At 45.6% G+C, this 27,441-nt stretch overlaps 1 protein-coding gene and 1 long non-coding RNA gene across 2 annotated transcripts in view; one reads left to right on the top strand and one right to left on the bottom strand.

The window, feature by feature from the left end:
- Positions 1-27,441, bottom strand: part of LOC117501462 (neuropilin and tolloid-like protein 1) — a 318,979-nt gene that overhangs the window by 82,251 nt on the left and 209,287 nt on the right. The gene's annotated exons all lie outside the window — the stretch shown is intronic.
- On the top strand, positions 8,078-25,826 carry LOC117510626. Its single transcript, XR_004560769.1, has 3 exons — positions 8,078-8,089; positions 9,340-9,341; positions 25,670-25,826. It is a non-coding gene; the product is annotated as an uncharacterized LOC117510626 (long non-coding RNA).

The following is a 27,441-nucleotide window of genomic DNA, read 5'->3' as shown; positions in this document are numbered from 1 at the left end:
ACTGTTACACAAAAACCCTCATTTTGGGGGCCTCAAAAGTAATGGGACAAATTAAAATAACCAAAATTTAAATGTTGATATTGTTATTTAAATGTTGATATAAATGTTAATATTTTGTTGAACAACCTTTGCCTCTTCCAGAGAGTGTGTACCAATTACGGGGGCATCACACTACTCAGCCTCCCTACTAAAGTCTACTCCGGGGTGCTGGAAAGGAGGGTTTGGCCAATAGTCGAACCTCTGACTCAGAGGTACAATGCAGGTTCTGTGCTGGTTGTGGAACAACTGACCAGCTCTTCACTCTCACAAGTATCCTGGAGGGTGCCTGGGAGTATGGCCATACAGTCTACATGTGTTTTGTGGACTTGGAGGCATATGATCGGGTACCCTGGGAGATACTGTGGGAGGTGTTGCGGGAGTATGGAGTGAGGGGGTCCCTTCTCTGGGCCATCCAATCACTGTACTCACAAAGCGAGAGCTGTGTTTGGGTGCTCGGCATTAAGTCAGACTCGTTTCCGGTTGAGGTTGGCCTCCGCCAGGGCTCCACCTTGTCATCAATCGTGTTTGTGATATTCATGGACAAGATATCAAGGCATAGTGAGGGGGAGGAGGTTTTCCAGTTTGGTGGGCTGAGGGTCTCATCACTGCTTTTTGCAGATGATGTGGTCCTGTTGGCTTCACCAGCCTATGACCTCCAACACTCACTGGATCGGTCCGCAGCCGAGTGTGAAGCAGCTGGGATGAGGATCAGCACCTCTAAATCTGAGGCCATGGTTCTCAGTGTGAAACCGATGGATTGTCTACTGCAGGTGGGGAATGCGGTCTTGTTCCAAGTGAAGGAGTTCAAGTCCCTAGGGGTCTTGTTCACAAGTGAGGGGACAATGGTGTGTGAGACTGGCTGGAGAATCGGTTCAGCAGGAGCAGTATTGCATTCACTCTACTGTACTTTTGTGACGAAAAGGGAGCTAAGCCAAAAGGTGAAGCTCTCGATATAGTGGTCAATCTTCGTTCCTACTCTCACCTATGGTCATGAGGGTTGGGTCTGACCGAAAGAACTAGATCGCGGGTACAAGTGGTCGAAATGGGCTTCCTTAGGAGGGTGGCTGGTGTCTTCCTTAGTGATAGGGTGAGAAGCATGGTCAATCTTGGGGAGCTTGGAGTAGAGCTGCTGCTTCTTTGAGTTGAAAGGAGCCAGCTGAGGTCGTTCAGGCAACTGGTAAGGATGCCCCCTGGGTCCCTCCCTAGGGATGTGTTCCAGGCACATCCATCTGTGAGGAGACCCTGGGGAAGACCCATGACTAGGTGGAGAGATTATATCTCCACATGGGCCTGGGAACGCCTCGGGATCCCCCAGTTGGAGGTGGTCAATGTGGCCTGAGAAAGGGAGGTCTAAGGTCCCCTGCTGGAGCTGTTGCCCCCACGACCTGATCCCAGATAAGCAGTTGAAAATGAGTATAAGTACCTTGGCATCTTTGACTGCCTGAAGCTTAGAACCAATGGATATCACAATTTTGGTTTTGTCCTTGGTAACACTCTACCACACTTTCACTGTGGCTATCTTCAGTCCCTTCAGGTTTTTTTTTTTATTATTTTTGTGCACTTGGGTTCAGGTTTCATATCTGACTTAGGAAATACAGACAGTTCTCGTCTTTTATATTCAAAACATTTTGGTTTTCTAAGGCTGTATGTTGTTGGCCAATATTCATCTGTGCAATAACACTTCCTCCATCTTGTGAATTATGAAACCCTTGGTTAAATGTGAGACAACAGTTCAACACTATATCCCTCTCACTTTTATTGTTAGGAGCTAGAAGAATTAATTCTTATAGAGGCTATGACTTCCCAGATTTTGACACCAGTCTGGGGTAGGTTACTTCCCCAGCTAATGCTGGTATCCATTTTAGAGTTAGCTGGGCCGGGATGATGCAGATGAAGTGCCTTGTCCAAGGACACAGAGAAGTAGCTGACTGGGAACCAAACCCAAGTTTACAAATTGGTAGCCCCTATCCTGTAGTTAATTATTCTGTCAGTATATTCTGAGTATATATTCCAAGTTATATTATCAATAAATACTAGTGAAACTTTGGCTTTATCTATACATCTCTACACCATAACAGGACCTCGACTCACTCACTCTCACTCATCTTCAACCGCTTACTCCAATTAAGGGTCATTGAGGGGACGGAGCCTATCCCAGCAGTCATAGGGCATGAGGTGGGGTACACCCTGGACGCCAGTCTATCACAGGACAACATTCAAGATTAAGGATTCAAACAACTTTATTGATTCCTAAAAGAGCAATTCATATCACACCCAATTACCTCAGACAAAAAATACAGCAATTAAGCCACAATTATTACTAGTAGAACATAATAATGGAACACATCAGAATTAAAACACGGCACATATACATTTGACTGTTTATCTACGCTAAACTTTAAGACAGTCAGTCATCCAAATTGAGGCAGTGGGAGTGTGGGGTGGCCGCAGCAGTCTCCCACGCAGTCGCGAGCTTGGTGGAGAGTCGCAGAGTGGAGGGGGGTAGGGTCAGAGACAGAGGGGGTAGGGGAGTGGTAGAAATCTTGGTAGGGGAAGTGTGCATCATGTGTGGGTGTACAACGCGCCACTTCTCCCAGGCGTTGAGAAGTGGCGCATCCCCATATAGAGAAACAAACACATTCACACCCACACGCAAACCTATGGACAATTTAAAGTTTCCAATTCACCTAACTTGCATGTATTTGGGTGTGGAAGGAAGCCGAAGCACAAAAACACAGAGAGAACATGCAAACTCCACACAGAAAGGCCATAGGTGGGACTCACTCCCATAACCTTCTTGCTGTGAGGCAACAGTACTAACAATAAAGCCACTGTGCTGCCAGGACCTCAACTATGTTTCACAAATAAGGTGATGTGCTTCGTATCACCAGCAATTCTTAATTTCACCATACTTTTAACATTATTTTGACAATTTTATCAAAATCTACCTACAGGATATTAATTTCAGGTAGGGATGACAAAAATAGTCCCCTTTGCAGAACTAGCTTTTTTATAAGCCATTCATGGAAAGACTTAATACTTTTGTCTAGTCATTGATTCACATTTCCATCTTACTTATATACTTGACCACTGGCAGGCAAGTCAAGCTTGCCCGCTCACCACTGTTTACTGATGGGCCAACAGGTGTTTGGCTGTTTAGGCTCACATCCTTTTTAATGCTGCTTCAAGCTCCTCTTGGCAGTTTACAGAATTTATTATTCATTAAGACATCTATCAGAGTACAGGATAATTCAAGTGGTGCCACACATTTATGATTTACTGGACCAGGAGAGCTGCAGTGAATGATTAAGGCCTCCAATCTCCCAAACTGGCTATTCAGCTCAGTTGTTCACTCTTTTGCCAACAGTTCACTCATTCACTGGGTTACATTAGGGGGCAAGATTTGCTTAAACTGCACAGTGGAACAAACTAGCTTTGTGTCCACTCTATGGTGTTCTATCTAAAACATTTATAGACAACACAAACACTACCTTCAGTTAGATGTTGGGTGGTTACTGTGAGTAGGAGACAGGCCAGGGATCATGCCGGCCCCCGCTGAGGTTTTCGAGAGGTCACATCGGTGTGATCTCCCACCTCAGAGAGGTGGCTCTTCAGTATTGGGTGGGGGGGCTAGCGCATACCACCTCCAGCAATGGTCCTTCCACAGTATCACCGACAGAAGCATTGTTACAACATGCTTCCTCTAGCTGGTCACGTTTGTTTACTTTCTTGGCACTCCACCAGGGCTGTGGTCGTCTCTAGCCAGCCCAATCACTGGATCTTACTAAGCCATCTGACTGGTGGTAGCAAGAGGTGGTGTGCACCAAGGGTGGGGACTTAATCAATGTGAGTTTATGGCCTGTGCTTACTGGAAATTCCTTGTTCATGGGAAATAAGTGCAATCCCCAGTCCCCATCATGAGTAGGTATCATAGGGTCACCCTCTTAGCAAAGGGTAGCCACACACTGACTCAATCAGTTTGTTTCCAGTGCAGAAATATATATGACAAACTTTAAATCAACTCACAGTGGTTACTTGTGAATAATATATGATACAAGAAGTCATGGAACAGCTGAACAGTCATACATTTGAGCTGCTAAATGTCTGTCACACTTAAACTACTTTTTAGGTGTTTTATTCTAAACCCAATGCACAGAGACAAAATGTGGACCAAAATATACAGCTTCTTCTCACCTACTGCTGATCTGATGCTGAATTGACTTGTTGGACATTTTCCTCAGCAGAACTGTTCCCTTTGCTCATGTCTAATAATTCCCACACCGTGTCTGCAGGTGTCAAAGAGCTGCTGCTTCTGTCGTATCCATGGAGATTTGGCTTCTATTTCTACAACATTGGTCCATATCAATATGTGCAGGCTATATAGGTAACAAGGCCAAGTGAGCATGCCATGGGGGAAAAAATGAAGCCAAGTTGTTAATCTTTGACACACACAAATATACAAGCTTCGATTTTCTGTCTTCTTCACTTTGAGTCCTGAATACAGCAGGTGTTGGACTGGCTGACTCATAATGGAAATATTTAGTGCAGTGAGCTACCTGCGTTAGGTCGCTCTTTGCTGAGCCGAGAGGATTATCCACATGGAACTTGGGTCTTTTCCAGCCACCATTAAAACAACATTTAAAAGGGCACAGAAAGCCATTTGTGGCCATAAAGTTAGTTTATTCCACTGCACAGTTTGAACAAATTGGCCTAATACTGTACATAATTATATTTAATGATCATTAGCTCATACATGCAAATGATGTTTGATTGAATATGTTCAAAACACCTCAACCTTTTAAATTCAGCCAAGCAAACCTGATGGTGCATTGAGGCCAAATCAGAGTAGTGGAGGGTGAGTTCAGTGTTGGAGCTGTTTTTATTTATTTATTTATTTTTAGCTGTTAGAGATAAGAAAAACTGGTAAAAACTAACATTCAAAATAGTGTTTTCTTAACCTTGAGCAGCAATCCTTAGGGGTCCTTCACACAGAGTGCAAAGTTTGGACGAAGTGCACACTTAGTGCACCTGACGCAGGAATTGTGTTCAAATCATGTAATGTCGTCCTGTTGCCAATGCCTCATACACCTGTTGCTACAACTATTTGCGCACACAAGCACCTGAAAGACAGAGTGTGCGCTGTGCGAACCCATCGCACCCACTCACTGCAAGTGCTGGCAAAATTCCAGGTGACACACACGAACCCCGACACCACTCGCATGGCACTTAGAAAATGTGTGGCCAGTCGCACTCGTGGCATGACAACAGACTGCAGACAATCACTGTTGTACTGCTGTGAAATATGTCGAAGTGCCCCAGGATAGTGACTTTGCAAACACACATTGACACATGGGTGTGTGCGCTCCACTCACGGGAGGCGTGGCTTCTGACAGAAGCAGCTGTTGTGATCTGTCATTCTGGACATTCCAGCGACACAACACCTACTGTGTTTGGGCAGTCATGGACAGACAACTGTCCCTTGTGAGGCGCGTGTGTCTGATTGCTGTATTTATGCGGACAAAAATAAAAACGTATATCACCGTGGTGGTGACAAGCTGCAACAAGCGAGTGCGTGCATGGAGCGGACACTGACATCCCCCCAGGTTGAAACGGACCGTCAGATCAGAACACACAGCTGGCGATCTGACCGTCACGTCACGTACGTGAGCTCTACTCCACATGACGTGGTGTCTGTGCTGTGGCACGCCGTCCACAAGACGCACATTGGGCAGAGCACATGCGCGGCCGACTGGACGCACCTGACCAGTAGACCAGATGAACAGAGCACACTGCTTCTCATTCATGTCATTTCATGACTGTATGTCTGTGACCATGGGTCATCACCAGAGGAACAGACGGATCATCTTCGTATTGCTCACTTGATAAATGTAGTGTATGTTGTGTGGGCCGCCAGAAGAGGATGTACTGCTGGTCTTCCACCAAAGGGCGCCCTGCCTGAAGTGCGGGCTTCAGGCACGAGAGGGCGCTGCCGCCACGGACACAGCCGGGAGTGACAGCTGTCACTCATTAATTCCTGACAGCTGTCACACATTCTTCATCATCGCACTCCATAAAGACCAGACGTCATCTCCACCTCGTTGCCGAGATATCGTACTTCCTTGGAGGTAATATCCTCAGCCGTTTCTTTTGCAATATATCTGTATATTGTGAGTGTTTGCAGGAGTACCGGTTCCTTTTTCTGTGGAAGCTGAGTGAGTGCAGGACGGCACTCTTTTCCTCTGAGGAATCACTGCAGTACTCTACTGAATATTGAGTGAGAGGTGGAGGTGGCATTCCCACCGTTGTTACTGGGTGTACACACACCCACACTTGACTGTCTTTGTTCTCGCCAGCAGTACCAGATCCGACAGTCGGGGACGGTGATCAGCTGGGAATTCGGGACTTGGCGGCTCCAGTATTCACCAGGTTCTGTGGCAGCGGAAATCGTGTGGTTCCGGCTCTTCTCAGGACAGACGTCTTCTATCCTCGAGCCTGCCCACACGTCACCTTTGTGATTTGACTGTAATTATATTCTGAGATTGTCTGCATTTCGTTGTGCACGTTTCACAACATTAAATTGTTACTTTTTGGCTCATCTATTGGCCATTCATTTGCACCCCCTGTTGTGGGTCCGTGTCACTACACTTTCACAACAGTGTATTTATATGGTGTGTGATTTAAATTTTTTTTTGTAATACTTCCATGTCCTTTCTGATATGAGGCAGCTTCCCACAGCTTTCAAAGAACAGCTATGTAGCACACTGGTAAAGTCTCTGACTAGGAAGCAAAGATTTTGAAAGGTGCGAGTTCACGTTCTGAGTGGTGTATTTTTTTTTATCTTTTTTAATTACAACCCCAATTCCAATGAAGTTGGGATGTTGTGTAAAATGTAAACAAAAACAGAACACAATGATTTGCAAATCCCCTTCAACCTATATTCAAATGACTACACCACAAAGACAAGATATTTAATGTTCAAACTGATAAACTTTATTGTTTTTGTGTAAATATTTGCTCATTTTGAAATGGATGCCTGCAACACGTTTCAAAAAAGCTGGGACAGTGGTATGTTGTGTTACATCATCTTTCCTTCTAACAACACTCAATAAGTGTTTGGGAACCGAGGACACCCACGATTGGGTATAAAAGGAGCATCCCCAAAAGTCTCAGCCATTCACAAGCAAAGATGGGGCAAGGATCACCACTTTGTGAACAAATGCATGAAAAAATAGTCCAACAGTTTAAGAACAATGTTTGTCAATGTTCAATTGCAAGGAATTTAGGGATTCCATCATCTACAGTCCATAATATAATCAGAAGATTCAGAGAGTCTGGAGAACTTTCTACACATAAGCGGCAAGGCTGAAAACCAACATTGAATGCCCATGACCTTCGATCCCTCAGGCGACACTGCATTAAAAACAGACATCATTGTGTAAAGGATCTTACCGTGTGAGCTCAGGAACACTTCAGGAAACCATTGTCAGTTAACACAGTTTGTCCCTACATCTACAAGTGCAAGTTAAAACTCTACCATGCAAAGTGAAAGCCATATACGTATCAGCAACATCCAGAAATGTCGTCGCATTCTCTGGGCCCGAGCTCATTTGAAATGGACAGACGCAAAGTGGAAAAGTGTGCTGTGGTCTGATGAGTACAAATTTCAAATTGTTTTTGTAAATCATGGATGTCGTGTCCTCTGGACAAAAGAGGAAAAAGACCATCCAGATTGTTACCAGCACAAAGTTCAAAAGCCAGCATCTGTGATGGTATGGGGGTGTGTTAGTGCCCATGGCATGGGTAACTTACACATCTGTGACGGCACCATCAATGCTGAAAGGTGCATCCAGGTTTTGGAGCAACACATGCTGCCATCCAAGCAACGTCTTTTTCAGGGACGTCCCTGCTTATTTTAGCAAGACAATGCCAAGCCACAATCTGCACGTGTTACAACAGCATGGCTTCGTAGTAAAAGAGTACGGGTACTAGACTGGCCTGCCTGCAGTCCAGACCTGCTGCCCATTTTGTGGCGTATTATAAAGCGAAAAATGTGACAATGCAGACCCCAGACTGTTGAACAACTGAAGTCGTACATCAAGCAAGAATGGGAAAGAATTCCACCTACAAAGCTTCAACAATTAGTGTCCTCAGTTCCCAAATGCTTACTGAGTGTTGTTAGAAGTAAAGGTGATGTAACACAGTGGTAAACATACCACTGTCCCAGCTTTTTTGGAACGCGTTGCAGGTATCCATTTCAAAATTTGCAGATATTTGCACAAAAACAATAAAGTTTATCAGTCTGAATATTAAATACCTTGTCTTTGTGGTGTATTCAATTGGTTATAGGTTGAAGAGGATTTGCAAATCGTATTCTGTTTTTATTTACATTTTACACAACGTCCCAACTTCATTGGAATTGGGGTTGTATTCCATATAAGCAGCATGATGTGTAAACTGCTGTTGAGAGCTGGTTATTAGCAAATTTCTTTCTCTTTAACTCAGCCAAAACAGAAATACTCATTATTGGACCAGCAAGACAGAGCCACCGTTATGATATTTTTACTCTGTCATTAGATGATTGTGTTATTCATTGCAAAGACAAAGCTAAAAATCTTTGGTCGAAAATGTCTTTGGACCAAACACTTTCCTTTGATTCCCATATTAAGGAAGTCACTAGAATTGCCTTTTTTCATTTGAGAAATGTTGCTAAGGTTAATCCTGTCTTGGCTTTTAAGGATGCTGAGATTTTAATCTACTCTTTTATATCTTCATGATTGGATTATATTGTAATGCCATTTTATTTGGTCTCCCAAGAAGACTAAGAGTTAAGAGTTTTTTTATTGTCATGCGCACAGTAGAAACTGGCAGTTATACCACACAATGAAATTCTTACTCTGTTCATTCTCCCAAGAAAATTTGCAAGTAGAAAGTTCACATCAGATGATTTAAAAAAGAAAACACATTATAAAATACACATTATTAGACTGAAGAATGTATTATCTACACTATTTAAAGGACATACATTTTAGAGGATGTGTGGACGTGCAGTTTATGCAGAAATGCATAAGTGCAATATTGTGTAGTTTAGCAGCATTTCCTGCTGTGCAGGAGTCATAAGGTGCATGGGTGCATAAATAGTGAACAAAGCTATTATAATACATACATAGCGGGCAATTGTAATAATGATGAAGAGAAAAATGACAGTGAAATAACAGTCAGTCAGGTGGTGGACGGGTCAGTGTGTAAGGGAGTCACTGAAAAGCCTAATGGCCTATGGGTAGAAGCTGCTTCCCAGCCTAGTAGTCCTGGAATTTAGACTCCTGTAGTGTCTGCCTGATGGCTGGAGTGTGAGTGTTGGGGGTGTATACTGTCCCTGATGATGCTGTGTGTCTTATGTAGGACTCTGGTTTGGTAAATGTCCTGCAGTGAGGGGAAGGCTGCCCCAGAGATGTACTGTGAGGTCTTAATCACACGCTGGAGAGCCTTCCTGTCTTGGACTGTGCAATTACCATCCCAGATTGTGATGGCAGCGGTGACGACACTCTCAATCACACCTATGGAAGTTGCCGAGAATTTTGGCTGACATACCAAATTTTCTCAATCTTCTTAGAAAGTACAGTCTCTGTTGGGACTTCTTGATGATCTGTCATGTTGTAAACCGAGGTGAGATCATCACTTATATGAGTGTGGAGGAATTTGAAGAGTGTGTAGAACAAGGGGGCTCAGCACACAGCCCCAGGGAGTCCCCGTGCTCACAGTACTTATGCTAGATGTGCAGTTCTGAACTTTAACTGACTGGGGTCTGCCTGTGAGAAAATTCAGCACGCAGTTACAGAGCTCATCTGTGAGTTTGCGGAGGATGACTGTGTGTAATGCTGAGCTGTAGTCAATGAACAGCATTCTGACATATCTGTCCCTGGCCTCTAAGTGTGTGAGGACTGTGTGGATACCTGTGTAGGATATGTGGACTACTCAAGGTCTTCAAATTGTTCAAAATGCAGCGGGTCGTCCTATGAGCAGAGCTGGTGAATTTCAACACCTCACTACATTGCTGGCATCTCTTCACTGGCTCCCAGTTTGGGATAGAACACGTTTTAAAGTGCTCCTTCTTACATATGAAATTATTAATGTTTTAATCACCATTGTATTTATCCAACCTGATGAAGTCATACGTCTGCTCGTACACTGCACTCCCAGGATTCTGGTCTTCTGTGCATACCAAAGGTCTGGAAAAAGGATATGGATGAGAGAGCTTTTACTTTTGTGCACCACCTTTGTGGAATAGCCTGTCTCTTGATATCAGGGCGGCATGTTCTGTTGATGAATTTAAAGCCAATTTGAAGATCCGGTTATTTACTTCTACATATGAGTCATGAGTTGTGGTGTTACAGCTACGATTATAATTATATTAACTAATCAAACTGTAATTATATCATAATTTGATAGTGATTCTAACTTGCTCTTAACTTGTTCATTATAATTTTTTTAATTAGCTTATAATGCGCCAAATCACATCAAAAGCCATCTCAAGGCACCTTACATAAAACAAGTCAACATAAAATTGAATAAATAATTACAAATGAATAACAAAAAAAATTCAAATACATAAATAAAAACAGAAGTAAAACAATAAAACAAATAAAATAAAAACTATCCATAAGAAAGAGAATAAAAATAGGTTTTGAGTCTTGACTTAAAAATGTCCACAGATTCAGACTGCCTCACGGTCGCAGGAAGACTGTTCTACAGGGTGGGTGCATGATACGAAAAGGCTCTTTGACCTGCTGACTTCTTCTTCACCATGGGAACACAGAGAAGTCCTGCATCCTGAGACCGCAAAGCCCGGGCCAGCACGTAGAGTTCCACCAGATTAGCCAAATAAGACAGCGCCAGTCCATGAACAACCTTATAAGTCAATAGCAAAACCTTAAAATTGTTGTGTGGGCCGCCAGAAGAGGAGGTACTGCTGGCCCACCACCAGAGGGCGCCCTGTCTGGAGTGCGGGCTCCAGGCACCAGAGGGCGCAGCCGCCTCACAGGAGCAGCCAGGGTGACAGCTGTCACGCATCACCTGCAACAGCCGTTACCAATCATCTGATCGGCAGGAGTATATCAGCAGGACGACGTCTCCACCTCTTGGCCGAGATATCGTTTCTACCTAGAAGGTAACGTATCTCAGCTGACGGATTGTATCCTTTTGGATTTTGTGCGTTGTTCTATAGAGTACTTTTCCAACGAGAGGTGGAGGTAGCTTTCCTACCGTTCGGATTCCTGGGTGCAAACGCACCCTCATTTAATTGTTCTTTGTTCCTCGCCAGCAGTACCAGGTCCGACACGCGGAGGCAGTGGCCACCTGGGAGTTCGGGACTTGGCGGCTCCAGTATTCCCGGGGTCTGGTGGCGGAGGAAACCGTGTGGTTCCGGTTCTACTTTGGAGAGGCGTCTCCTATCTTCGAGCCTGCCCACATGACACCTTTGTGAATTGACTTTTGTTCATTATTGTAATCTGTTGTATTTGTTGTGTGCAGTCACAACAGTAAAGTGTTGTTATTTGACCTATTCCATTGTCCGTTCATTTGCGCCCCCTGTTGTGGGTCCGTGTACTTACACTTTCCCAACAGGATATCTCGGCCAACGTCATGGATCCCGAGGGGCGTCAACCGGCTGTTGAACGGCCAATGGAAGAACAGGGCACACAGGCGTCCGCAGGAGGAATGATCGGTGAGTTGCAGCGGATCCTCACCGCTTTCATGGCTCAGTTGGATTTAATAACCGAGCAGAACGTCCTCCTTAACCGCAGGGTGGAGGCTCTCGCCGCGCAGGTGGAGGCGCGCCCTCAGGGCGCTGCTGCGGCTCTCCCTCCTGTCGACCCTGTGCGTAACAGTGACATTCCACAGGTCGTTCAACGACCCCTCCCACCTTCCCCGGAAGCATACATAAGCCCTCCAGAGCCGTACGGAGGTTGTGTGGAGACGTGCGCGGACTTCCTTATGCAGTGTTCGCTCGTCTTCGCACAACGTCCTGTCATGTACGTGACTGATGCTAGCAAGATAGCTTATGTAATAAACCTGCTTCGCGGTGAGGCACGCGCTTGGGCTACAGCGCTCTGGGAGCAGAATTCACGGCTCCTTCAGACATATGATGGGTTTGTGAGGGAGTTCAGAACAGTGTTCGATCACCCAAATAGAGGAGAGACCGCTTCAGCCGTGCTGCTGTCAATGAGACAGGGGCGCCGGAGCGCAGCTGCCTATGCAGTCGACTTCCGCATCGCGGCTGCGAGGTCTGGCTGGAATAGCACTGCCCTCCGCGCCGCCTTTGTAAACGGACTGTCATTGGTTCTAAAGGAGCACCTGGTGGCTAAGGACGAACCGCGGGATTTAGATGGGCTTATTGACCTCGTCATACGATTAGACAATCGGTTAGAAGAACGCCGTCGGGAACGAGACAAAGGGCGTGGCCGGGCACGCGCCGTCCCTCTCCCTTCCGGTTCCGACCGCGTTCCGCCCTCCCCACGCTCCACGGCCCCTGCGCTCCGTGTGGTTACAGCTCCCCCTGCTGACGAAGCTATGGACACGAGCAGGGCCACATTTAGGGCACCAGATACACAGAGGAGGCTGGCCCGCGGAGCGTGTTTTGTTTGTGGCTCGATAGAGCATCAGGTAAGAGACTGCCCCGAGCGGTTAAACACCAACGGCCGCCCCTAGAAACTGGGCTAGGGGTGGGCCGAGACATTCACGTGGGACACACCCACATTGCCACACGACTCCCAGTTACAATCCTTTATGAGGATTCAACCCTGAAGGTCCCAGCACTGGTGGACACGGGCTCTGAAGGGAATCTGTTAGACAGCAGATGGGCCAGGGAGATAGGGCTCCCTCTGGTGGCGCTTACCTCGCCTGTGCAGGTGCGAGCACTAGATGGCTCCCTACTCCCTCCAATCACGCATAAGACACCACCTGTAACTCTGGTGGTGTCAGGAAATCACCGGGAGGAGATCGAGTTTTTTGTGACTCCTGCTACCTCCCGTGTGATTTTAGGGTTCCCCTGGATGTTAAAACACAATCCCTGGATCGATTGGCCGTCCGGGGTAGTGGTTCAGTGGAGCGAGACCTGCCATCGGGTATGTTTAGGTTCCTCGGTTCCTCCCGGTTCCCAGGCTAAGGAGGAGGTCAGAGTCCCGCCCAATCTAGGGACGGTGCCGGTGGAGTACCACGACCTTGTAGATGTGTTCAGTAAGGATCTGGCGCTCACCTTTCCCCCCCACCGTCCGTACGATTGTGCCATTGATTTGGTTCCAGGCGGTGAGTTCCCGTCCAGCAGGCTGTACAACCTCTCACGACCTGAGCGCGAATCAATGGAGACCTACATCCGGGACTCTTTAGCCGCCGGGTTGATCCAGAATTCCACCTCCCCGATGGGTGCAGGTTTCTTTTTTGTGGGTAAAAAAGACGGCGGACTTCGTCCATGCATTGATTATAGGGGACTGAACGAAATCACGGTTCGTAATCGATACCCGTTGCCCCTGTTGGATTCAGTGTTCACGCTCCTGCATGGAGCCCGAATATTCACTAAGCTAGATCTTAGAAATGCATATCACCTGGTTCGGATCCGGAAGGGAGACGAGTGGAAGACGGCATTTAACACCCCCTTAGGTCACTTTGAGTACCTGGTCATGCCGTTCGGCCTCACAAACGCCCCCGCGACGTTCCAAGCTTTGGTTAATGATGTCTTGCGGGATTTCCTGCACCGATTCGTCTTCGTATATCTAGACGATATACTCATCTTTTCTCCGGATCCTGAGACTCATGTCCGGCATGTACGTCAGGTCCTGCAGCGGTTGTTGGAGAACCGGCTGTTTGTGAAGGGCGAGAAGTGTGAGTTCCACCGCACATCTTTGTCCTTCCTGGGGTTTATCATCTCCCCCAACTCCGTCGCTCCTGATCCGGCCAAGGTTGCGGCGGTGAGAGACTGGCCCCAACCCACTAGCCGTAGGAAGCTGCAACAGTTCCTCGGCTTTGCTAATTTCTACAGGAGGTTCATTAAGGGCTACAGTCAGGTAGTTAGCCCCCTGACAGCCCTGACCTCACCAAAAGTCCCCTTCACCTGGTCGGATCGTTGCGATGCCGCGTTCAAGGAGTTGAAACGGCGCTTCTTGTCTGCACCCGTTCTGGTGCAGCCCGATCCTAGTCGCCAGTTAGTGGTTGAAGTGGACGCCTCGGACTCAGGGATAGGAGCTGTGCTTTCCCAGAGCGGGAAGACCGATAAGGTCCTTCACCCGTGTGCCTATTTTTCCCGCAGGTTGACCCCGGCCGAACGGAATTATGACGTCGGCAATCGAGAACTCCTTGCGGTGAAAGAGGCTCTTGAAGAGTGGAGACATCTGTTGGAGGGAACGTCCGTGCCATTCACGGTTTTCACTGACCACCGGAACCTGGAGTATATCAGGACAGCCAGGCGGCTGAACCCCAGGCAAGCCCGCTGGTCACTGTTCTTCGGCCGTTTTGACTTCCGGATCACCTACCGTCCCGGGACCAAAAACCAGAGATCGGATGCCTTGTCCCGGGTACATGAAGATGAAGTCAAAACGTAGTTGTCGGATCCACCGGAACCCATCATCCCGGTGTCCACTATCGTGGCCACCCTCACCTGGGACGTAGAGAGAACCGTCCAGGAGGCCCTGGCACGAAGCCCGGACCCCGGAACTGGGCCGAAGAACAGACTCTATGTCCCACCAGAAGCTAGGGCTGCAGTCCTGGACTTCTGTCACGGCTCTAATCTCTCCTGTCATCCAGGGGTGCGAAGAACCGTGGCAGTTGTCCGGCAGCGCTTCTGGTGGGCGTCCCTAGAGGCTGACGTCTGGGATTATATCCAGGCCTGCACCACCTGCGCCAGGGGCAAGGCTGACCATCGCAGGGCTTCGGGACTGCTCCAGCCACTGCCCGTGCCCCATCGCCCCTGGTCCCACATCGGCCTGGATTTTGTCACGGGCCTCCCGCCGTCCCAGGGCAACACCACCATTCTCACGATAGTGGACCGATTCTCCAAGGCGGCCCACTTCGTGGCCCTCCCGAAGCTCCCGACGGCCCAGGAGACAGCGGACCTCCTGGTTCACCACGTCGTCCGGCTGCATGGGATCCCAACAGACATCGTCTCCGATCGTGGTCCCCAGTTCTCCTCACACGTCTGGAGGAGCTTCTGCCGGGAAATGGGGGCCACGGTGAGTCTCTCATCCGGGTATCATCCCCAGACCAACGGGCAAGCAGAACGGGCCAATCAGGAGATGGAGCAGGCCCTGCGTTGTGTGACAGCCGCGCACCCGGCGGCCTGGAGTACCCATCTGGCCTGGATCGAGTATGCCCATAACAGCCAGGTGTCGTCAGCCACCGGCCTCTCCCCTTTTGAGGTATGTCTGGTGTACCAACCTCCTTTGTTTCCGGTGGTTGAGGGAGAGGTCGGTGTGCCCTCGGTCCAGGCCCACCTACGGAAGTGCCGTCAGGTGTGGCGTGCCGCCCGTTCTGCCTTGCTGAGGGCCCGGATGAGGACGAAGGCCCATGCAGACCGTCGGCGGACCCCGGCCCCTACGTACCGGCCAGGGCAGGCAGTGTGGTTGTCTACCAAGGACATACCCCTTCAAGTGGACTCCCCTAAACTGCAGGACCGGTATATCGGTCCGTTCAAAATCATCAAGGTCATCAGTCCAGCCGCAGTGAGGCTTCAGCTTCCGGCCTCACGGCGGATCCATCCCGTTTTTCACGTGTCCCGGATCAAGCCCCATCACACCTCACCCCTCTGTACTCCCGGTCCGGCACCACCTCCTGCCCGGATCATCGATGGCGAGCCGGCTTGGACTGTGCGCCGGCTCTTGGATGTCCGTAGGATGGGCCGGGGCTTCCAATATTTGGTGGACTGGGAGGGGTACGGACCTGAAGAACGCTCCTGGGTGAAGAGGAGCTTCATCCTGGAGCCGGCCCTCCTGGCCGATTTCTACCGCCGCCACCCGGACAAGCCTGGTCGGGCGCCAGGAGGCGCCCGTTGAGGGGGGGGTCCTGTTGTGTGGGCCGCCAGAAGGGGAGGTACTGCTGGCCCACCACCAGAGGGCGCCCTGTCTGGAGTGCGGGCTCCAGGCACCAGAGGGCGCAGCCGCTTCATAGGAGCAGCCAGGGTGACAGCTGTCACGCATCACCTGCAACAGCTGTTACCAATCATCTGATCGGCAGGAGTATATCAGCAGGACGACGTCTCCACCTCTTGGCCGAGATATCGTTTCTACCTAGAAGGTAACGTATCTCAGCTGATGGATTGTATCCTTTTGGATTTTGTGCGTTGTTCTATAGAGTACTTTTCCAACGAGAGGTGGAGGTAGCTTTCCTACCGTTCGGATTCCTGGGTGCAAACGCGCCCTCATTTAATTGTTCTTTGTTCCTCGCCAGCAGTACCAGGTCCAACACGCGGAGGCAGTGGCCACCTGGGAGTTCTGGACTTGGCGGCTCCAGTATTCCCGGGGTCTGGTGGCGGAGGAAACCGTGTGGTTCCGGTTCTACTTTGGAGAGGCGTCTCCTATCTTCGAGCCTGCCCACACGACACCTTTGTGAATTGACTTTTGTTCATTATTGTAATCTGTTGTATTTGTTGTGCGCAGTCACAACAGTAAAGTGTTGTTATTTGACCTATTCCATTGTCCGTTCATTTGCGCCCCCTGTTGTGGGTCCGTGTACTTAGACTTTCCCAACAAAATCTGCTCTCACAGTGACAGGGAGCCAGTGCAAAGATGCCAAAATGGGTGTGATATATTCAGACCTTTTGCGACATGTCAGAAATCTGGAAGCAGCGGTCTGAACCAGCTGAAGACCCCTAATGCTGGACTGTGGTAACCCTGAAAATAGAACATTACAATAATCTAGTCTACAATAAACAAAAGCATGAATCAGGGTCTCAGCATCAGCCATAGACAGGATGGGGCCGATCTTCGCTATATTTCTCAGATGGAAAAAAAACAGTCCTAGTAACATCCCTGATGTGGAGGTCAAAAGACAACGTGGGATCAAAAGTTACCCCAAGGTCCCTCATTTTGTCCGTATGATGTATGACACAGGAACTCCGGCTGAGCGCCAGCTGGTCAAACTGATGCCAATGTCTCGCTGGACCAAGAACCATCATTTCAGTCTTATCAAAGTTTAAAAGTAGGGAGTTACTAGACATCCAACTTCTCACTGATAGAAGACAGTCCTCCAGGGATTTTATGGGAGTGAGATTTCCCACAGTTATCGGCATGTACAACTGAGTATCATCAGCATAACAATGAAAGGCAATCCCAAAACTCCGCAGTATACGCCCAAGGGGTGCCACATACAGGGAGAAAAGCAAGGGGCCTAAAACAGATCCCTGTGGAACCCCAAATCTCATGTCAGCAAGGTCAGAGGTAGTGCCATTATACAAGACACATTGAGAACGACTGGACAGATATGACGTCAACCAGGCAAGGGCACTTCCAGTAATCCAAAAAAAATTCTCCAACCTATTGAGCAAAATATGATGATCCACGGTATCAAAGGCAGCACTGAGATCTAACAACACCAAAACCGTAGTGGTGTCTGAGTCCATTGCTCGCAGAAGATCATTCACTACTTTAGTGAGCGCTGTCTCTGTGGAGTGATATTTCCTAAAAGCAGACTGCAGTGGCTCAAAAAGATCATTCTCAGTAAGGTGGTCTATGAGCTGCCGTGAAACCACCTTTTCTAAAATTTTGGAACAGAATGATAGATTTGATATCGGCCTGTAATTTTTCAACACACTAGGGTCAAGATTAGATTTCTTAAGTAATGGTTTAATCACTGCTGATTTAAAACATTTCAGAACAGATCCAGAAGTTAAAGAAAGATTAATCATTTTCAGCACAGTTGGCCCAAGAGTGGGCCACAGGTCCTTAAACAATTTTGTTGGTATAGGATCAAATAAACAGGTTGTGCTTTTTGTAGACGCCACAGGTTTTGTCAGCACGCCCAATGAAATACTATTAAATTCTGTCAATCTAGGTAACACCTCAATGGTAGCGCCCACCTCCATAGCAGATTTTAATGGCTGGGCTGAGGCATGCTGAGATATGCTCAGCCTGAAAATCCTGGCTCAGCCAAGAAATCCTGTGCTGAAAAGGGAGAACGACTAACAGCTGGCTGCCCATGAATAAGAAATGCGACCGTGTTAAACAAAAACTTAGAGTTATGTTTGTTTTTACTGATCAAATCAGAGTGATAGGTCCGCTTCATGGCCAGTAGTGCATGCTTATAATCTAAAATAGCATCCTGCCACACAAGGCGGAACACCTCTAATTTGGAACGCCATTTCCGTTCCAAACCTCTAGCCTTCTGCCTGAGGTCACGCAAATACTCATTGAACCAAGGTGACTGTGCCTTAGGAGGACGTGACCTTAAAAGAGGAGGCGCAATCTTATCAAGTGTAGTTTTAAGCGTTAAATTTAGACTATCCGCGAGGCTGTCCACTGATTTAGCATTCTCCAGATTCAAAGCTAAAATATCAGGTAGTCTGGCCTCAAGTTCAGTCATAGTTGAGGGATTAATACGACGCCGCAGTTGTAGACAAGGTTGTTGTTCCACTAAACGCGGCAGCGTAAATGTAAACCTGATAAGTGAATGGTCAGAGACTATAGATGCGAGAGGCAAAATGTCAATATTTGTGACAGCAAACTCACGTGCAAGAACCAGATCCAGGGTATTTCCACTAATGTGTGTCGGGTCCTGAATGCATTGCTGGAATTCTAAAGCATCCACAATTTGCAGAAATGATTTGCTAAGGGGATCAGAGGGCTTATTTATATGAATGTTAAAGTCACCAATAATCAAAATGTTATCTGCACTAGTTGACAAACTAGCGATGAACGCACCAAATTCATCTAAGAAGTCAGAATATGGGCCAGGGGACCCATAAACAGTGACAAAATAACATAGCTGAGCTCCAGTTTTATGACCCTGACAGTACTTAGCATCACGGGCATAATGGAGAGTAAGATGCTCAAAGGAATTATATTTGTGACCCCCAACAGCTAATAAAGAAAACCTAGATTTGTAAATAAAAGCCACACCCCCGCCTTGCTTCACACCACGAGACACGTGACTAAATGTGTACGCTGGTGGGCAGGCCTCATTCAGAGGAAGGAGAGTTGTGGGTTTGAGCCAGGTCCAGATCTTCTCTGGATCAGCCAGGTTACTGGGCTGTCACTGAGAAACACAGAGTTTGAGCTCCCTCCAAAGATTTTCTATTGGGTTTAGGTCTGGAGACTGGCTAGGCCACTCCAGAATCTTGATATGCTTCTTACGGAGCCACTCCTTGGTTATCCTGGCTGTGTGCTTCGGGTCACTGTTATGTTGGAAGACCCATCCACGACCCATCTTCAATGCTCTAACTGAGGGAAGTAGGTTGTTCCCCAAAATCTCGCAATACACAGCCCTGGTCATCCTCTCCTTAATACAGTGCAGTCGTCCTGTCCCATGCGCAGAAAAACAACCCCAAAGCATGATGCTTCCACCCCCATGCTTCACAGTAGGGACAGTGTTTTTGGGATGGTACTCAGCATTCTTCTTCCTCCAAACACAGCGAGTGGAATTAAGACCAAAAAGGTCTATTTTGGTCTCATCTGACCAGATAACTTTCTCCCATGACTCCTCTGGATCATCTAAATGGTCATGGGCAAACTTAAGACGGGCCTGGACGTGTGCTGAATGAAGCAGGGAACCTTCCGTGCCATGCATGATTTTAACCCATGACGTCTTAGTGTATTACCCACAGTAACATTGGAAACAGTGGTGCCAGCTCTCTTCAGGTCATTGACCAGCTCCTCCCATGCAGTTCTGGGCTAATTCCTCACCTTTCTTAGGATCATTGATACGCCATGAGGTGGGATCTTGCATGGAACCCCAGTCTGAGGGAGATTGACAGTCATGTTTACCTTCTTCCATTTTCTAATAATTGCTCCAACAGTTGATCTTTTTTCACCAAGCTGCTTGGCAATTGCCCTGTAGCCCTTTCCAGCCTTGTGGAGGTCTACAATTTTGTCTCTGGTGTCTTTGGGCAGCTCTTTGGTCTTAGCCATGTTAGTAGTTGGAGTCTTACTGATTGTGTGGGGTGGACAGGTGTCTTTATGCAGCTAACAACCTCAAATAGGTGCTTCTAATTTGGAATAAGTAGAGTGGAGGTGGACTTTTTAGAGGCAGACTAACAGGTCTTTTGAGGGCCAGAATTTCTGCTGATTGGCAGGTGTTGAAATACTTATTTGCAGCAGTAACATGCAAATAAACTATTAAAAAAAAATCATACATTGTGATTTCCGGATTTTGTTTTTTTTTTTTTGGATTATGTCTCTCACAGTGGACATGCACCTAAGATGAAAATTTCAGACCCCTCCATGATTTCTAAGTGGGAGAACTTGCAAAATCACAGGGTGTTCAAATGCTTATTATTATCCTCACTGTAGATATTAGGGCATGGGTGACTCCATTAAATTTTGGGGGTGATCCAGATTTGGATTCTGGATCAAGATTTCCGGATGTCAAAAATCTCTGCTTGTTCTTGTTTTGAATTTTTTGTTCTGCAGCACTTTGATGGAAAGCACTTTACAAATATGTTTATTGTTGTTATTATTATTATTATTATTACAACTACTACTACCCAGCAGCCCAGTCTCACGTTTTTTTTTTCGTGCTCCTGTGATGAAATGAGTCAAATTTTCGTGACAGGGTTTTTTTTAACTCACTATCCCTAACTCTACTCCTACCCCTGACCCTAACCATAACCTAATCTTACTGTTTCCCCCCAAACTAACCATAACCACTCCGACCCCCCCGCTTCACTTTTAACTTCGTGCAGCCATCACGGAATGAATTAGAATGAATTCATGCTGCTGTGACGAAAATGAGGCACTTTTCGTCACAATATCATGAACCAATAGATTAATGTATATTTCGTGCTGCTGAATCACGACTTGCCGTGAGACCAGGTTGTACCCAGAGTTATGCGTAGCGTTGAGCATTAGAAGTTTGCATTCGCATTTGCAATCAATTAGTGGTTACTTTGAATGGCAATGCCTGTAACAAGGGCACAGATTTTGTAATTTGCAGAAAAATTTCATCACTGGAAATTGACATCAGAAGGCACAGAATCATAGAATCAAGGCAACATCAGGTGATTTCAGTTTAGCTCCTTTGCCAGTTTCTTGGTATGCAGCCTTGCCTTGTTTTCAACAATCAGCAAAAGTTAGAGTTTACACACACACACACGCATTTTATATATATATATATATATATATATATATATATATATATATATATATATATATATATATATATATATATATATATATATATATATATATATATATAGCTCTAAACACCTGTACTGAGAGAAAATTATGTCTTGCACAGTGGTGATAATAAATTGCACAGCACGTGTTCACAATTCCATTATGTGACTTGTACTATACCCTCTTTGTATTGCTCAGTGTGTTACCAGGGTCTGATGTGGACATTTATTTTATGAATGAGTTCTCACATTCCACAGTCATAGCTGTGAGCAAGAACTCCGAACAAGAAAGCATCAGCGAAAGAGGCTCTGTTATTAGCAATCGACAAGCTTTTATGACAAAGCCTTTGTGCTTCCATCCCTCAACTTGCCTGACATTTCTTTACATCTCTGAAAACAGGGTAACACCTTCAGATGTGCACCAAACACAACTGTACATGAAAATCGATTCACACATTCATTCATTTGGTATACTTTAACTCTGTGAGTGATGAGAGCTCATTCATTTAATGCACTGCAACAACTGATCAATGTTTTTTGAGAGAAATAACATGACAAAGACATATTTTGGATGTTGTATTGAACTGTGACTTTGGAACACCTTGCAGGTGTGTTTCCAGGCAAATCTAAGCAGAGTGATGTCTGCAGCAGCAACAACGGTGTTTCAAAAAGGATAAAAGTTCCTACCTGTATTGATAATGCAGCACAGCAAATGTTTGACTATCCAAAAAAGGCCTTTCAGTAGTGATTTATTTATTTATTTTTATTACATAATAACTTAAAATGGCATATAAATATATTTAATTGTGACTAATGCACACATGAATTACAGCCGCCAAGGATGTAATAAAATCACCTGTGTTTATTTATTTGTCTGTCTGTTAGCAGGATTAAGTCAAAACTCCTGCACGGATTTTGACGATATTTTCACCACAGATTAAGGCATGGAAGACTCCACTGAATTTTGGAGGTGATCCGTATCTGGATTCTGGATCAAGATTCACTTTATATAGGGTTTGAAGGATTATGTCAAAACTACTTCACGGATTCTCGCCAAATTTTTATGACAGATACATTGTATATATATTAGTGTTGCTTGTGGGGATCCACAGACTCTAGATTGGGTACACAGGAAATTTTGCTGAGTAAAATTTACTCTGCTGGGATAGCATTTGATCCCAGTCTAAATAGAGTAAATTACACTTTTTCATAGAGTGAATCAGCTCGACACTTGTCGCAGACTGAACGGTCCGCCCCCTAAACATTGGTCCACCCTGCCTGATATTGTGACGAAAAAGCACCCCATTTTTGTCATGGCAGCCCAAATTCATTCTAATTCATTCTTTGATGGCTGCATGAAATTAAAAGTGAAGCAGGGACCTCGGGCTGGTTATGGTTAGGGTTGGGGGTAGGAGTAGGGTTAGTAATAGGTGAGGTTAAAAAAAAAGTCACGAAAATTTGATTCATTTTGTGACGGGAGGACGAAAGAAAAAAACTGAGACTGAGCTGGACACAGAGTCTCTCCACCCAAAGTGATGAAATGAATTAATGGGATTATTATTCATCAAATGACAAGATAAAACCTCTTGAATCATTCTAAAGTCGGTTTTAAGCAGAAACGAGGCTTTAAATGGTGATGCACTGATGCGCAGTGAACGCATCAGCAAACAGCTTCTGCAGCCGCGCTGCTCTGTTCGCTTCCACCATCTGATATTATGGAATAATGCTGAATTTATGCAGACAGGATTGTTGTACAAAGCTTCAGATATCTGTCGCTGAGATAGATAATGACTGGAGTACAGTTTTAAGTAGAAATGAGGTGATTATTAGTGCACCGTGGGTGTTGACGTAAGCGCAGTGAAGGCAGGGCTGACGGAGGACCGTTCGGTCTGTGACACCATCTGTTTAATGCAAGTGGTTTTACTCCAATAAGAGTTGATTTTACACTGTTTTGAGTTGATTTAGCTCTGTGTTAGAGTATAATTCACTCTATTTGGACTGGGATCAAATGCTATCCCAGCAGAGCAAATTTTCCTCAGCAAAATTTCCTGTGGAGTGTTTATAAAATAGCTAGCTGACATTTTTCAAGGGTGATAATACAGTAAGTTGTGCAAAGTTTCTATAATGAGTTGGAATAGCATGTGAGTCCAGAATGTTTTTAGAACCTAACAGGTTTTAGAAGAACTTAACCCTTTAATTTCTTCTTAATTATGTAATTTTTTAATGGTAATTCAGTGTCTTAATATATTTATAAATTGTTTATACCCCCATCACACATCCGGAATGTGTGGAATGACACATCCGGCCACAATCAGGAAATATTGAGGTGCCGTCTGAAAATCGAAGGACGGCTGTCTGTGAGCAGTCTACATATTTGGTCCCATTTGCTCAGCTGTTCCGAGTGTGTTGCACATGTTCTAAGCACTCTTGGCACCATCAAGATGCCACGCACATCTGATGGTGGTCTATATGCAGTTTTTCCTGACATCTGATTGCAGTCTACATATTCTGATGGCATCAAAACAGCATCTGAAACAATCTGATCGTGGTTGATTGAGCTCTGAGATTGATTGGTCACAGCAAAGCCTGCCAGCATGTTGTACCATGGATGTCCACCTCCACTGGACCCCGGCCAGGGAGGGCAAAGGAAATGTTGATATGTAATAATATGTATGTGGCACACATTCATCATGTACATGATGAATGTGATAGTGTGAACAGTGTGCAATCAAACCGAAAGTACTGTGTGCTCCTGCGCCTCTCCGTGGTCTCATGCGCAGTAATGCGTCATAGTGCACGTCAGGCATGGCGCTGAACAGAGCTCACCACTGTAATATGCATATTATTACCTGATCACCATCTAAACTCTGTAGGAGGTGTGACGTGCAACTGTATCCCAGGCCATGACAAGATTATTAAACATGAAACTCACCTCCATCATGGAACCAGGACAGCACAGTGCGCACCGGAGCCAAACTACAGCCTGTAGTGAAAAGCCTCTCACCAGGCTGCTGTGTGTTGCAAATAACCACGCAAAAAATAAATCCCATGTGATAATGCAACCAACATCACAATGTATCGACTTGCGTTGTACTCCTGAAGTCAGCAAAAAAGATAAAAGAAGTTAAAGTTCACTGGAAAGGCTGATGCATGGTGTGACTGCTACAAACTTTCAGCAAAGGCGTCCAGTGGCACATGTGCATGGTGCGAGTGTGTAGGGCAAGCGGGGCTGAAATGATCACTCAGCTGTGTATGTATGTGTTCATAACGGCTGCATGAGCCAATAAGCGGTAAAATGCCATCACCAGAATGCAGCACTTTCAAATGTCACCATTTGTAATATCAATAATTACAATCCTAACCATTTGGAAATACCTGTACAGTATTTAGCACAGTGCTTTCATTTTTCCTCAAAATATTTTATTTTACAAACCATATCTTATCATTTTTTAATGGTTTATCTATTAAAGAGTAAAAACTGAAAGAAATCAACTGTAAGCCTAAAATAAGTTTCTGTAATAAGTATTTTAGCCATAAGGTCAAGTGAAAGGGGTAAGTGTTAGCTTTTTAAATACTTGAAAGACACCAGATTCATTGAAAGGATTTAGTGCTGCCATAACAGACTGATGCAGAAAGTGGCAGCAGTGCAACAATAAGGATACTGGCTGCCATTAAACACCATGGAAGAAGAAAGGGTGCACTTGATTTTATCCACAGGGTCTAGTCAAACTGGGAATGCACCCTCTTTGATCGATGCAGTGGCACTGACAGTCTTGAAAACAGGAGAAAGTAAGTGGCAATAAACAAAAAATATTTACATTTTGTCCTGACATGTAAAGCTACCACACCAGGATTTGAGGGCGTGTATGAATGCTTTGAGCTCTTCAAACATTTATTGGATCAGGAACTGTTAAGAAGGCTGCAATCTTCGTCACAATGAATCATCTTGTATGTATAGGTAGGGTCGGGGCTACGTCACTTCCGCTTAGTTACAGCCTCCATTTTGGATTGCAGCTGAAAACAAACTGTACACGCACTCACAACCATTGTTGATATAGTCGTCTTTACCGTTGTTTATTCACAAAGGCCTGCTGATTTGGTCATGTCAAATGGCGTATGAGTATGTGGAGAGCCTTGATAGGTGTGCAAAAGTTGCTGCAGTTAAAGTTAAACTTGCTGCAGTTAAAAAGCTCATAGTTGGATCTCGGGTTCAAGCTGACGGCGAGCCACCGTCTGTCACAGCCCCTGCCTCTCGGTGCCCTCTCAATGCTCTTAGCTGAGTGTCCTGCGGGGGTCCAAAGCCTTTACTTAAAAAAAAAAAAGGAGTGTTCAAAGCAGGCCCAGTCGCCTGAATACCCCAGCTAGGAATAATGAAATTGGACTGTGGTTCTATTTTGTGGGTTTTCTCTCTCTGAACTGGGACCATGATTAAGAGGGATGGCCGGGAACATTTGTATTGTGCCAGAGGGGAAATTCTTGGACTTGCACAAGACAGATGAAAGCGAAAGCATTTGCCAAGAATGTTTTCATTAATCAAGAATGAAAGTCGGAGGTTTGAAGACGATCAGATACCACCGTAGTTCTGACCATAAATGATGCCAACTAGTGATCTGGCGGGGTTATTCCTATGACCATCCTCATTTACTCGGCTGATAGCAACGAGCCATTTATCCCGTTTGTCTGGATTTTTGTGGCACTTTGGGAGCTCAAAAAAAAACCAAAATGCACTTTTTGATCTTTTAACTTGTGGTTGGTGCAGCCAACTGCAACTCTGTGAAAACTGGTGTATATTAACCCTCTGGAGTCGAATGATGCGCCCTTGCATAAAAAGTCACATGACCTAATTAAGCGGACATAATACCCAAATCTGCTGCACTCTGAGGCTCCCTTTAAATGCGTGTTGAACGTGGAGACTTCAACCTTCAACTTGACTTATGAGTATTTTTTACGCTGTGCATTTTCATGAATATTATTGTCATTTTTTGCTGTGTGTTTATGTACACATGCACAGCCAAAAGGATCATTTCCTTCTCTACTGCAGCAGCAATAGTGGTGGGAAGAAATATGACTCCTTCTTCCTCATTGGTTGGCTGGTTCGTGAAATCACTAACCCCACATGTGTTCACTAACCCCACGTGTGTTTGATCACAGCCCACCTACTCCACGTGGGTCTGATTGTATGGTTGCTTTCTCTTTATTACTGGTGGAACGCATGTGTGGTTAGTGTTTTGTTGTTTTTTTTTTTTTTTTTTGTAAATATTAGGCAATTTATGAATGTGGAGCAAGTGCTTGAAGAAGATGGAGCATGTGGCATGTTGTCAGAGTCTGAAACAGACAGTGAGGATTCTGGTCATGAAAGAGATGATCCCTCTTTTGTTCTGGAGGAGCAAGCAAAGCAGGTGGATCCACCAATGTGCGCACGGAGATCTGAACAGAGGGTCAGAGCGCGCGCTTCTGTTTCCAGATCCAGATTTCCACTCGGATTCACAGCAGAGACATGTCCCAGCGCTGACTGCTGGAACATGGAGTAGGACACACACACCGCTCCAGCAGTAATCAGATTTCGGCCTCAGAGAACACCAGGAGTCCAGGTTGATACACTTTCCTCCCAAAGTCCAAAATACTTTCTTTTGTTTCTTGCATTTGACACAATTAGGATGGACCGCTGGATAGTGAAAGACATTCTCTGAATAATCCCCATTCCCAGATTTACCGTACAGTACCATACTGTGTGTATATCTTAAAGATTCATGTGATGTCCAAAACATACTCAGTGACTTGGAAATGTTCATGAATCCATCACCTTACTTGTCTAATGAAATCTGGCTGAAAAAGCGATGTTTTTCTGCAAATTAATCAAATGCATTTATGTCAGGATTTTTATTTGACTTTATGAAAGCATTTTGTTTTACTATTGTTGGCAAATAACTTTTGACATTTGTAAAAATATTTTGATTCAACAAAATTGCTTTGTTTGCATTTATTTATGACTATATATTAAAATGTGTACATAAAATATCGGGTACCAACAATTTTATCCACGTGTATGGGTTTGACATGAATAAGTCCATTTCACTGTGTTTTTTCCATGCCTT

Source organism: Thalassophryne amazonica, chromosome 1 (genome assembly GCF_902500255.1).
Source record: "Thalassophryne amazonica chromosome 1, fThaAma1.1, whole genome shotgun sequence".
In the NCBI taxonomy this organism is placed as follows: domain Eukaryota; kingdom Metazoa; phylum Chordata; class Actinopteri; order Batrachoidiformes; family Batrachoididae; genus Thalassophryne; species Thalassophryne amazonica.
The sequence above is the reverse complement of the archived record's forward strand: the minus strand, read 5'-3'. Positions and strand labels throughout refer to the sequence as shown.